Genomic DNA, 14577 nt, shown 5'->3' with positions numbered 1-14577 from the left:
AGTAACTTTGGGCAGATGAAGTAGAACTGCAGTGCAGGCGCCCGTAGAAGAGCCTAGAACGAGAGCTGACCATCACAGTGTCCCACATCAGGCTGAAAGGGCTGGGTTTTTATGACCCTGCTACTCTCCATTACTAACACAGGCTGTCCTGTAAGGGCATCACTTCAGCAAGGGGGCTATCTGCAGGGGCGGTGGGTCCCAGAGTGCCTGACAGCTGGACCATCTGCTGGGCACACTCCCTTGGGTGGGCAGTGCATCCTTCCTTGGAGGGGGAGCTGGCAGGCGTATCTCTGTGTCTGTCACCTTCGGCTTGTTAGCATGCCTTAAAAGTGGTGCGCAACAGAGTGCCGTGATTTAAAATAACCCACTAGAGGCAGGAAAAAATATTAAGAAGGTGCATTTATCTCTTACATATTTCATTAAAAATTGTGGTAAAATATGTATTACATAAAATTTATCATCTCAACCACTTTTTTTTTTTTTTTTTTTTTTTGAGACGGAGTTTCACTCTGTTGCCTAGGCTGCAGTACAGTAGCTCCATTTCGGCTCACTGCAACCTCCGCCTCCCAGGTTCAAGCAATTCTCCTGTCTCAGCCTCCCAAGTAGCTGGGATTACAGATGCCCACCATCACACCCGGATAATTTTTTGTATTTTTAGTAGAGACAGTATTCCACCATGTTGGCCATGCTGGTCTTGAACTCCTGACCTCAAATGATCTGCCTGCCTCAGCCTCCCAAAGTCCTGGGATTACAGGCAAGAGCCACAGCGCCCGGCCAATTTTAACCACTTCTAAGCATACAGTTCGGTAGTGTTCCCATTTGTTGTACAACCACCACCACAACTCTTTTTATTTTGCAAATCTCTGTACCTAGTAAACAATCCCCATTCCTTCCATCCTCCATCCTTTGGCAACCACCATTCTACTTTCCGTCTCTGTGAATTTGACCTAGGTACTTCAACTACCTCAAATAAGTGGAATCATGCAGTTTGTGTCTTTTCGTGTCTGTCTTATTTCATTTAACATAAACTCCTAAAGCCTCATCCATGTTGTAGCATATTCTGAACTTTCTTCCCTTTTAAGGATGAATAATAATATTTCATTCCACATTTTCTTTATCCTTTTGTCTTTGTCTCTCTGTGTTGCTATAACAAAATACCTGAGACTGAGTAATAGAGAGAGAACAGAAAGTTATTTCCTACAGTTCTGGAGGCTGGAAATCCAAGATCAAAGCATCTACAAGTCTTTGTTTCCAAGAAGGCACCTTGTTGCAGTGTCTCCTGGAGGGTATTAACACTCTGTCCTCACATGGCAGGAGAGACAGAGGGAAGGGCACAAAGGACAAATGTGATGTCCTCATAAGGTAGAAGACATAGAAGAAAGTGGCAAATGCGCTCCTCCAGCCCTTCCATAAAGGCACTAATCCCACGTCTTAATCACCTCCTAAGGGCCCCATCTCTTAGTTCCATCACTTTGAGAGATAAGTTCCAACTTATGAATTGTGGAGGGACACATTCAAACCATAGTGCATTTACCTGTTGATGAGCACTTGGATTATTTCCACCTTTTGGCTATTGTGAATAACGCTGCTATGGATGTGAGTTACAAATATCTTCTCAGGACGCTTCCTTCAATCCTTCTGGAGATACACTCAGAAGTGGAAATGCTAGATTATGTGGTAATTTTATTTTTAATTTTTTGAGGAACCTCCATACTGTTTCCTATAGCAGCTGCACCACCTCACATTTCCACCAACAGTGCACAAGGTTTCCAATTTCTCCTTGGCTCACCAACACTCGCTATTTTCTGATTTTTTTTTTTTAATAGTAGCTATCCTAATGGGTATAAGGTGATATTTCATTGTGGCTACTTCATCTTTCTAACATTTGCTGGTGATATAGAATACAAACTCTCTGTTACTGCAGTGGCAGATGTATGAACTCGTTCACCCAGCAAGGAGCTCGGAGCAGAAGCAAGGCTGAGAGCACGTTCAGCCTTGGGGGCCCTGGGCAGGCCATTTCAGTGTAGAAGTGTGAGATGGTAGGCCGGGCGCGGTGGCTCACGCCTGTAATCCCAGCACTTTGGGAGGCCGAGGCGGGCGGATCACAAGGTCAGGAGATCGAGAACATGGTGAAACCCCGTCTCTACTAAAAATACAAAAAATTAGCCGGGCGCGGTTGTGGGCGCCTGTAGTCCCAGCTACTCGGGAGGCTGAGGCAGGAGAATGGCGTGAACCCGGGAGGCGGAGCTTGCAGTGAGCCGAGATCGCGCCACTGCACTCCAGCCTGGGCGACAGAGCGAGACTCCGTCTCAAAAAAAAAAAAAAAAAAAGAAGTGTGAGATGGTAAGTCTGTAAACATATACTGGGGTGGGGCTTAAATATTTTATAAATAAAGGTATAAGATTAAAAGAGCTCACAAACTGTTTCAAGAGGAGTACTTCTGTATTCCAAAAGTTAGAACCTAGAATCCTCAGACCGTGATTGTTTCCTAGTTCTCAGTCAAAAGCCCGTATACAACTGATATCTTTTGACTTGTACAAAAAAAAAAAAATAAAATACCTAAAACCTAAACATTAAAACCTAAAATTAAAATGTGCAAAACTCGGGCTGGGTGCGGTGGCTCACGCCTGTAATCCCAACACTTTGGGAGGCCAAGGTGGGAGGATCATCTGAAGTCAGGAGTTCGAGACCAGCCTGGCCAACATGGTGAATCCCCGTATCTACTAAAAATAGAAAAATTAGCTGGGCATGGCAGAGGGCACCTGTAGTCCCAGCTACTCAGGAGGCTGAGGCAGGAGAATCACTTTGAGCCAGGGGGCAGAGGTTGCAGTGAGCTGAGCTCGCACCAGCCTGGGTGACAGAGCAAGACTCTGTTACAAAAAGTAAAATAAAATAAAATATGCAAAACTCATTTTTGGGGGAGGAGTAAAAGTTGAAATGAAGAGTAATAAAACTGAATAGAATCTAAAGATGTTTGAAGTAACATTTAGGAATAAAACCTGTAGATAAGAAAAGAGGCATCTCTCCTTAACACCATTCTTGGTTGTTCTCAAAGGCAAAAACCTGAATTACTGCATGGAAAATGTCAATGTTGAGGTGTTTAGGGAAACTTGAAGTGATTGGCACAGGATTGCCCATGGTTTTTTTTTTTTTGGAGACTAGTGGCTTACATAACTGTGTGCCAAAAACAGCACTGCAAGATGATAACAAAAAATAAATAGAATCAGACAGTCCTATTAGACACGGCTCTCTTCTGTGTAAGTTCACCTACTGAGTGAGTGTCAAAATACACAAGTGCGCAAATAAACTTTCCAAGGGCTCTCTAGTGGGTTTTGTACTAAAAGCCAAGTCTTCTTTTTCCATCCAATCCCTTTCAAACAAAAGAGTGCCTGGGTAAGATGAAAAACAGAGATTTCTAAGGGATACTTTAAAAACTTAAATGTTAGATATCATAATGATGAGTTATTTATAAAGATGTGAAAGACTAATTTAGATTAATCAATTTGTACATTAAGTTCCACAGAGGAATTACATTTATCCCAGCACAAATCAAGAAGGTGACTTGAGACTTAGATGACTTGAGACTAACAGAAAGTACTCCAGCGATGTGTTCCAGAGGGAAGCCTTGAATTTCATGGTAACCATCACAAGCTCCCAAGATTTGGTCAATCTTTGAAAAGTGTGGCAATGATGAAATAAAGCACTAACATATTGGGGGTCTAAGATTTGCATTTATTTCCCATATGCTTTTAGAAACCCAGATAACTCAAATGATCTCTAACTTCAAAAAGTTGTATGAATAAAATGCTGTCAGGGAGGTTTGAACCATTCGTGAATATCCAGGTGTCTGAAAAGTGCCTGGAGTTATTGAAACCATTGTAATAATAAAGTAATCTGGATGTCTCCTAGGGTGCAGAGCCGGATTTGTTATTCTCCACACTACCAGATGCAAAGCCAAATGTTCCATGTTCATAAAAAATGCATCTAGAGTTGCCCATATTCATAAACAATATTTGCATGCATGAATTTTCCATTTCTTGTGATATTAGAGCTGGGATAAAGTAGCAAAACTACTCCCCTAAATCATGGTTAAAAGAAGATAAACCTTTACAATTAGCATCTGCCACTTCCCTGAGATAAAAGAGGGTTTCGTTTCTGTTGTGTTTTTGTTTTGTTTTGTTTGTTTTCTTGATTAAGTTGACACAGTTTGGGAAAAGCAAATGTAAGCCCAAAATTCGAGGTCAGCTCAGCTCCCCAAGGGTGAGCATATTGTGCATAAAAAGATAGACTATTTAGCACTGAAGATTTTGTATTATAATCAAATTGTTCCAATCTGTTCTAAAATGTAGAGAAAGTCATTTAATAAAAGTGAAGTCACAGATTGCCACAAAATAAAAGATTTTAAAACTAGCCTAAGAGCATTCTTATATAAATACCAAAAAGGATGGCCTAGACTTGTCATATAAAATTCAGCTAACTCATGTGCTTTGGCCCCCAGCCAAGGTATGTTAGCTACCAGAAGAGCTACAGCCTCACGCCAATGAGTTCCTGAGCCTGAATCCAAAGGCAACGATGACCCCAGAGTACCGTTAGTTTCAATTTAGAGGTGGAGTTTTGTTTACCAAAGGGGTCAAGATATTTTATATCCTTTATTAATGGTCACATTTAATATAATACCATTAATAATAATATCTTCATTTATTATGAGTTTTTTACTATGTGCTAAGCAATAAGGCAATATGCTAAGTACCTTTATACAGGGATTGTTTAATTTAATTCTAAAAAAAGAGACTTGTGAAGTACTATTATTATTTCCATCTTACCAGTGAAGAAACTGATGCTCAGAGAGGGAAAGTAATTAGGAGGTAATGTTTGTTATTTTTTTGATCTTTCTATATTTATTTATCTTTTTTGATCATTTTAGATTTCTATTTACTACTAGAAAAAACGAGAGAGAGAGAGAGAGAGAGAGAGACACCAGGATCTGAAACCCTGGGAGTTTTGTCAAAGCTCTAATTTTCAAAATGCCCCCTAGAAACCACTATGTACACCACAAAACAAAAACAAAAACAAAAAGCACCTTGTCGGCCGGGCGCGGTGGCTCAAGCCTGTAATCCCAGCACTTTGGGAGGCCGAGACGGGCGGATCACGAGGTCAGGAGATCGAGACCATCCTGGCTAACATGGTGAAACCCCGTCTCTACTAAAAAAAATACAAAAAACTAGCCGGGCGAGGTGGCGGGCGCCTGTAGTCCCAGCTACTCGGGAGGCTGAGGCAGGAGAATGGCGTGAACCCGGGAGGCGGAGCTTGCAGTGAGCTGAGATCCGGCCACTGCACTCCAGCCTGGGCGACAGAGCGAGACTCCGTCTCAAAAAAATAAATAAATAAAAATAAAAAAATAAACAAAAAGCACCTTGTCATGGGTAAAAGTTCCCTTTAGGAAGGATTGCTAGAGCATTTCATGTCAATCTGAGTGATCTTTTCATTTTGAAGTCCCATTGACGATCACAATTTACTCTTTCCTTTTGCCACCAATATCTCCAATTTCTCATGTCCAAGACATCCTAAACTCTGTCTGCAAGGTATCAAAATATATTTGTCTATATGTCAAGCCCATGCCAATTTCCAAGAGCTCTGAATTCACAGCATGCTGTGCCTGGCCTAGGACTTGGTGCAGGCTTGCAGAGGGTCATGGAAATCAGGCAGTCAGCCAGAGAGCTGCCTCTGTCCTTCACATCCAGTCCTTAACGCCTATAGGCTCTATCTTACTACAGAAATCAGAGTAATCGGAGATGTTCTTTCTGTTTGGTCTGTTTATCTGCACGCCACACCTTGAAATGAACTTCACTTAGATCCAATGGAAAAATCTAGTAGATGAGAAGGGGAAGCTTTGGCTTAAGAAAAAGAAAACCTGGGTTTTCTTTCCGAACCCTTAAGTAAGCTGTCAGATGTTCTGGTATGATAACAAGAATTCAAAGGGAATATTGAAAATTATAAGCCAATTTTTCAGATATTTTATCTACACACCACTATAGGCTTCCCTTGCTACCCTGAAACACCAGAAGGAGATACTAGAGGGAATCTGAACCCAAGGGTCTCAGAGATGACCTGAAGAGGAGACTTCACGTCATTGTGAGTCACACCAGCTGCATTTGGGAACTAAGCCAGATGGGGTTGCTAAACACATGGGATAATGACTCAGAAAGTCTGGATCCAAGTCTGTGCTCTGTCTTAATTTGGGGAAGATAATCTTTCAAATCCTCAGTTCTCTCACCCATAAAATGGGAATACAAACATCTCATAGAATTTTTGTGACTAATAAAATAGTGCATGAAAAATCTGACAGAAATCCTGGCATGTGGGAAGTACTTCAAAAACATTACTTTTCTTTTTCTGTGGTTTTTTTTTGTCTTTCTTTTTTTTTTTTTTTGGTATTTTAGCTCTGTGATACCAGCTTTGGCCTATTTTCCCTCAGTCAATCAAATTGATTGAAGGCTTTGGCATCATTGTGGCACAGACTTTATCTTCCTTTTGCACAACTGTTAGTGTCTCATACTTATGTTTAAAATAAAGGAGAGATCAGCTTTAAACGCATTTTTAATAATGTATAATTTCAATGGTAGTAATTACTTTGGTCCTTGACTGTTGAATAATTTCATATAGATCAAAGAAGATAAAAAAACAAATGTTTAGAATTTTTAAGAGGAGTCCTACCAGTTTTTGAAAATTCTATAGAAAAGATTTGCTTTTTTAAAATTGATAAGGCCCTGTAGGTTACTTTTAGCTTTTCAGAAATAGTACTGCATGCATAAAAGATGTGAGCTGAAACATTTTTGTCCTCAAGGGCAAAAAAGAGAAACCACCTCCTAGCTTCCCTGCCCCCTCCTCCAGGACCCAATTGCCTGGTAGAGCAGTGGCCATTAGAGGGCATTCGGTTGTGTTCCTGACACACACTTGACTCACTCCCATGCCCCAAACACCCCCTACACCACCTTGCATTTCCATCTTCCAAACACTATTTACTTTCCCAGACACACTCTCAAATAAGCCTCCCCTTACTGCTGCACTCACCTTCTTCAACCCCTACGATGTCTGTAGTCTGCACTCTGCCTTACGTGCTCTGTCACCCACAGCTCTCAGCAATTTAGCTTTATCTTCCAGAAGCAGATTCTAAATTCCTCAGTGGTAAAGACTACACCCTTCTTTTGCTTGCCACTGATACAACAAAGCGTAATTGTTAAGCACCTGTACCCTGAAACTAGACTGTCTAGGTTCAAACACCAACTTCCTACTTAGCAGCTGTGACCATAAGCAAATATCTTAACCCCCTGTAACTCAGGAATCAGAAAAGTCTCTACTTCACTGAGTTGTTATGAATACTATAAAATCTTAGAAAAGGGCTCAGCATATCACAAGTGCTAAGAAATTGTTAGTTTTTATTATAGTGCCGGGCCAAATATATTAAGCCTCTTCATCAGTAAACATGAGAAGTGGTAGATGAGGCAACAGTGTGGGATCAATAGATACAGGAGAAAAGTGGCCCCTAGCTGCCAAGAATTTACAGTCATCCTGTTGGTTACGGAGTAAACAGAGAGTACCTCACAGGCCAGGGCTGTTTAAGACTCATCTTTGTTTCCTGGGACATGGTAAAGTCCATGACACATGGCAGGTATTCAACAAATGCCTGTTGATTTATGTGGGGTTTTTTTTTGTGTGTGTATATATATATATGTGTGTGTGTGTGTGTGTGTGTGTATATATATAAAATACTATTTTATATTTGATATATAAAATACTATTACATATTACTATTACATAAAATACTATTACAAATACTATTACATATTACATATTATTGTATTATTATTTTATAATATAATTTTGTCTTTTTTTACTGTTGTTTTATGTCATAATTAAGCAAATCATAGGACTGCAGAGTGAGGTCTATGCAGTAGACACCTGTAAATACACATTGCTGCTACATAATAGTCCAAAAACAGCTGTAAAATAAAAAAATTCATAGAACTGAAAAACACGGTGGCATTAAAAGTGAACCATCAAATTTCTCATTTCACACGCTTTTGTGTGGCTCCATTTGTGTCCTTGGATTGGTTTCTGCTGGCTGGCTGGCATGAATTTGACCAAGGCTACAGCATCAGGCTGTTCCCCATAATGGCGAAGATCATAGAGCAGCAGAAATCCCAGAGATGCACAGCCAGATCATAGCGTTACCGCCTTCTCACTTTTCCACTCCAGGCTTACCAGGCTTCCCCACCCATGAGACCTTTGATTAGGGACAGAGCTGGGATACACCCTCCTGGTTACATCGAAGAGAGCTGTGGATCCAGTTAATGAGGTTTCCAAATGATTAGTCTAAATTGTCACTCCTTGCCTTACCTGTTCTGAGAAGGTGGCTCTTGATCTCCAAGGTCAAATTCCCACACCTCTCTACCCCATGTACCCCATGCTTAGATAACAATACAGTGCCTCTCTTTCTTTACCTCTTTCCCCACAATTTCTTCCTTTTTCTTCAATCTTAGCCCATCCTTGAGGCCTGTCACCAATAGGAAGAGTCTTCAGTCCTACCACTTTCCTGGACACCTGACTATATTGCCCATCATTGTCTATGCTCTGCCCACCGAGAAGATGTATCTGGATCCTTGGTGTCACTTAATGCGGAACTGTTTGAATACCACGTTATACTGACCTGACTCTCCCAAGCACCAACAACAGCCTGGTGAGTGACTCTCAGGCCAGGCCCTGGTCCCCTCTTCATTATTCTGCCTCAACACTGAATGTTAATATTGAACTAGAGCAGCCTCCTGTCTTGATGAATCCTTTGCTGGAGCCCCAGGTATGGAGTACTTCTGAAAGCCCAGAGACAAAGCTTTACTCAGAGGCTACTGACTGTGAATTTCATTGCCTGAAATCTTATTTTCCAGAACAGTTTGGCTATTCCTCTTTAACCGTGCCATTTAATTAGAAGGAAATATTGCTGAGGCTAACACAGAAAATTTTTTTTCAAGCCTATGAATATACCATCACATATTTACATACTAATCACATGTGACTAAATATTTTTATTGCTTCCAAAATATTATTATAAACTACTCTGTAATAAATACCTTGTACATACATATTTGCATACATGCCTGTTCATTTCCTCAAGATATACTATTTAAAGTGAAATTGCTGAGTCAAAATATAGATCATGTCTGGGGTCTTTGATATATTTGATATATATGGTCCTTTGGAAAGATTGTACCAGTGGAGAATTCCATCAGCGTGTGTACGAGTCCTAGAATTCTAAAGACGATAGGAATGTAGAGAATCATCAGCCTAATCTTTTACTTTGAAGATGAGGATACTAAAACGAAAGACGGCAAGCCATTTACCCACAGATGGAACGCAAAGTGTAATTTTTGGTGAGCACATTTTTCTTTGTGTTCATCTCTTTATATTCTAGCACACTGCTATCATTAGAGATAAACTCTCGAATGGTAAATACAAGGATTTAAATGTGGGCAACAGACTCTGTTCCCACCATCATTCCTATTTCTGATTTTTCATATTCCATATCACATTATAAATGCATGAAATGGAATTTCAATATTCAGGGACTATCTCAAGCTTCAAATTACCAACAAGGAAATTCCAGTTAGAAAAATGCCTGTAGCTTACTCCGTGGTCCTGCCTTCTGGTCTCTTTCAAACCCATCTGTTTTCTTGATGGACAGGGCTGGACTCAGAACCCAGATGTGTTTTTCTTCTAGATGCCATTCTTCTAGAGGACCGAATGCCTGACACATGACAAAAGGCAGGAATTTGCTTATTTATGTTAGTTGTTAAATGTGGAACAAATCAACAGTATGTCTCTTCTTAAGAATACTTTGGCAGGCTGCAGCTTTTCTTTCAGTTTACAAATCTTTGCTAACATAATTACAGGATTTCTTTCCTTAAATATCTTATCCTGAAGTTAGCTGTCCTGTAGCTCCCACAGCAGATCCCAGAATCTTGGTGCACCTGTGGAAATTGTCACAAATATAGCACCAATAGCAAACAACTATAGCTTCTCAATTTTGCTCTCAAATAATGGGCTTGAGGCCAGAAGGAATGACTGGATGTCGCAAGTACCTGATGGCCACATAAACATTTGAAGTATCAAGCATCAGAAGAAAGGTAAGCAGGTTGATATCAAGTACTGTGCCAGACGATATGACTACAATACAATGGTGAGCAAAACAGATATGAGCAGAATTTACAATGGTAGAGTTTTCTTGTTTGGAGGTTTTCCAATTACTTTGCTTAAGTCCAATTTATAAAGAACTTTATCAATTTAGCTCTGGTTTCTTTGCGGTGACAAATACAACATCCTGAATCCTGAATAAATCCTCAGTGAGGTCTGTGGTGGATGCCTTGCTCTCTTGCAGCATAAAAGCTTGAAGGTATCATGTATGTCCTACTCTTTCACGAAAAAAAGTACACAGGGCTTTAAAAAGTCTTCTGCAGGGCAGTTCTATTTTCCCCCCAACCGAGTTTCTTCCAATAAGATTCCATTCCATGACGCCAGGCTTGATTTACATAGAATGGAGAATCTCACTGGGCTAAGAAGGAATCTTAGAATGTAATTATTATACGCTGCCAGAAAATCTGTAATTTCAAAATGTATTCAGTAGGTCTTGGTTGATTCATGCTTTTTTAGGTCCTAAAATTTCTTTTTCTAAATTGGTACATATTTATGAGGTACATGTGGTATGTTGATACATGTCTATAATGTGTAATAAGTCCTAAAATTTCTTGTAAGAGCTCTCTCTGTTTATTAATTCAATAACCTGTTTTGTTCCACATAATGGCCCTTTAAAGGTAGTTGCAGTCAGGCCAATTAGCAAATGTCATACAGGCTCAGACTTAAGTACTGTGTAATCAGACCAAATTACTCCTTGACTTAAATTCAGACAATTTTGTTTTGGTTTATCCTTTAAAAATTTTTAAAAAAACACTTCCTCTATACCCCCCAAAAAATCCACACAAGCACTTGCAACAGGAAGGAGGCTAGGTCTGAAGAGTTTCAGGAGTCTTCTGTGCCTCTTTCCTCCCTTTTAGCCAATCAGGATGCCCGGAAATCCACGACTAAAGAGTCACTCTTGGGTGTTTCGTTTCTTTTAATGTCTTCTGGTGATTCACAACTGACAACAGGAAGAAAAAGTCCCCATTCATTCACTCATTCATTTGTCCATTTACTCTCTTATTCATTTATCCTTTTATTCAACAAGTATGGCGGGGGGAACATTTTTGTATACCAGGCACTGTATCACCTTCCATGACACTCACCTTACTACCTGACATAACACACAGGCTCAGATTGTCAATAAAGATGTCAGAGAACCTGAGATCTCACCTGGCATCAAGTTTTACTAGTAATTTCAGGAGTCATTGTGAGCCACAGGAGGGAGAGGTCTGCCACCCTCAGTGCAGCTCTCCAGGACCTTTCCTGCCATGGGTCATGTGTGACCTCTAAGGTGTGCGTGCAGTTCACATCACTTGCACAGAAGAGGGCCACATCAGGCATGAAGGTTTTCCATCTTATACTCACAGTCACATAGCATATGTATATGGTGTATTCTAGGAGGTCATGCTCCATCTATTTGTAGATTCCAGGTCTGGTTACCACAAACAATCCTACACAAACAGGTGCATCCTAAACACCATTTAGCTGTTTGCCAAGTCTACCATTAACCTGCTTATAGAAAGATTACAAAGAAGTCTCATAGGAAGATAATGGATTGCAAAAAACCTGCTGTTTTGTCAATTAACTTCCCATTACCCAATCTGAGCAGGCTCTAAAAGGGAGAGGGTGGTCCACCAGAGAGCTACAGGCAGGACTTGATGATTTTTGTCCAACATTGACACTGATAAAATCAAATTGAAGCCACAGTGTACTTGCATGGAAGTACAGGAAAAAAAAAAAAAAAAAAGAACGTGTGTAGTGTCACTATGGAAGGGTATTTTATTAAACATTTCCATAGCCACACCCCCAAAATGGCAAGCATTTCCTTCCATAACTTAGACAACTACCATGCATGCCACTGCTGCTGCAACTTGCTGCTGTTTATTGAGCTCTTACTATGTAGCAGGCACTGTGCTGGGCATTTATATATAAAATCTCATTTAATTGTCACTTTCCTATGAGATGGATACTATTAATCTTATACCATCTATGAGGAGCTGAGACTTAGTGAAGTTCCATACACCAGTTTAATGAGGAAGCCAGCATCCATTCCATCCAGCCAGTGTGAACCAAAATCTGGAATCTCTATGACCACCTTCTCCCTGTCAGGGTGCAGGACGATTGAATGAGGCGGCTCAAAAGGTCAAGAGTCCTCTCCTAAAGACCCAGAAGCTATGGGAGCGAACCTTCCCCAAGGAGTGAGTTCCCTTTTTAGGCCATTCTCTGGGTGGAGCAGTGCCCCAGTTCCAGTCCACTTTTCTGGAGAGAATGCAGGTTAAGGAGCTCAATAGCACATAGTGTCTGTGAGGGCCCAGACCAGAGACGACAAATTAAGGTCTTAGAGCAACATCGTGTGGTCTATTTCAATGAGGAGCCTTTATTTATTTCGAAAAGGTCCCCAGAAATCTTTCATAACTTCCTTCATTCAGGTGTCTCCTGAACTGTAAATTCATCAAGGGGCATCACAATTCTGCAAACGGTGTTTGAGGGAACAGATGTCCTGGGGTGGCACCTAGCTGTACTGAAGATCTTCTGAAAAATATTTAGGGCGTGTTTTTGTCCTCTCATGGACACAAACTGTGTGGTGTCCTCTTTGTACAAATGAGCAAAAGTAGAAGCTCCTCTGTATCTATTGCTAAAGTGAGGGGAGTTTCAGATCATCTCCTTGAATTTACAACACTAGGTATTGAATTAATTACTATTACCCTGCAAAATGCCTTCTGGAATTATTCTTAAGTTTCAACCAACAGTATAACGAGGAATTTTTTTTTAAGTAAATGATAATACTTTTCCAGGGTTAATAAGAAAAAAATGTTTAATCATATAAATTACATCATTGTATTTGGATTTTTTTTTCCTCCTGCAGCAGTAGAGGCAATTTTTAAAAACACCTTCAGAAGGAAAATGGATGCATGCAACCAAGACAAAGAACATTTTGAGGCAACACACATCTGTGGCTACTGAGTGCCTGTTTTGAATTACATTTAAATTGCCTGGAGAACATTTGGCAAATGCAAAGTTTTAAGTTGGTTTAAGCTTTTCCATGGACAATTTAGGTTTTGTACTGTTATTGTTATATGTATGCTTCTGCATTCAAATCTTTTCAACCAGCATGGAAAAGAGAAAAACATTGTGTTAAAGGCTTTTTAATGACACAGTAACTCCTCTTGACAAACAGTGGATCTGTTCCATTATCTTATCTGCCAAAAAAGAAATATCTTCCAGGAGAATAATATGTGCTTAATCATGAAAGCCTTCAGCTCTGAAAGCTTCAAATGATAGAATCAGCAACAGAAACAAGTACTCCACATCCCCAAATTAGATGTGTTTTTTTGATTATCTTGCAGTAACATCTGTGGTAATAATACTTTCTGGAAACCACTGCTGATATACTCAAATAGCTTTACCAAGTTTGCCTGATTTGTCATGTCAAAAATAGTGATTCTCTAAGCATAGGATCGCCCCTCCCCTCATCATTTGCCCTTTGGCTTTGCTACCCCCACCCCAGAAGCTCAGGGAGGCTCCTGTGAGCTATGACTTTGGAACACGACCATCCCCTAATTTCTGCACTCTCTTTAGAGCTGACCATCCTACCATATGCAATGTGGCCAGTCAGCTCCAGGGAAGTCAACATTGCTTCTGCTGCCTTGACTGTTACAAAATTACAATCAAAAGATAATACAAATTTAGAGAATGTACCTACTTCAAGTGCATGTATGGTCCTGCTTGTAGACAATTCTTAATAGGACTTCTCTTATCCCCAAGTCCAGACTGCTTTGCAGGTGAGAACTCAGGTTAAAGAGTTCTAAGCTTATCTTACCTGTATGGGCCCAAATTAGAGGTAGCACAAATACATGTCTTTCTGGCAACCTCTGATTGCGAACAGGAAATTCTATTATTTGATCTCGTTAGGAAATAGAACCTACTCTTCCTCTGCATTTGTGGGGTTTTGTACTACATGTTGTGCATTTATTAAAACATTAATGTTATAATGGTAGAATATAGAATCCATTTAGATAAGCCTCAGGTTTGGTGTGTTTGCAGAGGGTGCGTTGCTTATTTTGGGAGCAGGGATGAGTTGACAATCTGATGAGAAGAATATTAAAATATCAAAGATTTTGGAATCAAATGGGCTCTTGGTTGTCAAAATGCTGACAGATATTAAATTTCTGAGGGCCATTGAGTTCATAGGATACTAAAGAAGAGAATGCTAAGAATTTTTCATATCACTACTTTAATACATTTTATTCTTTACCCTGTTTCACCTCTCACCAGGGAGAGAACCTATATTGCACAGCAGAACTAGAAAAAAAGCACTTATCCTTCCAGAACCACTAAGTAGTTTACTAT

This window comes from Macaca fascicularis, chromosome 8 (genome assembly GCF_037993035.2).
Source record: "Macaca fascicularis isolate 582-1 chromosome 8, T2T-MFA8v1.1".
Classification (NCBI taxonomy): Eukaryota; Metazoa; Chordata; class Mammalia; order Primates; family Cercopithecidae; genus Macaca; species Macaca fascicularis.
Note: the sequence above shows the minus strand (reverse complement) of the source record.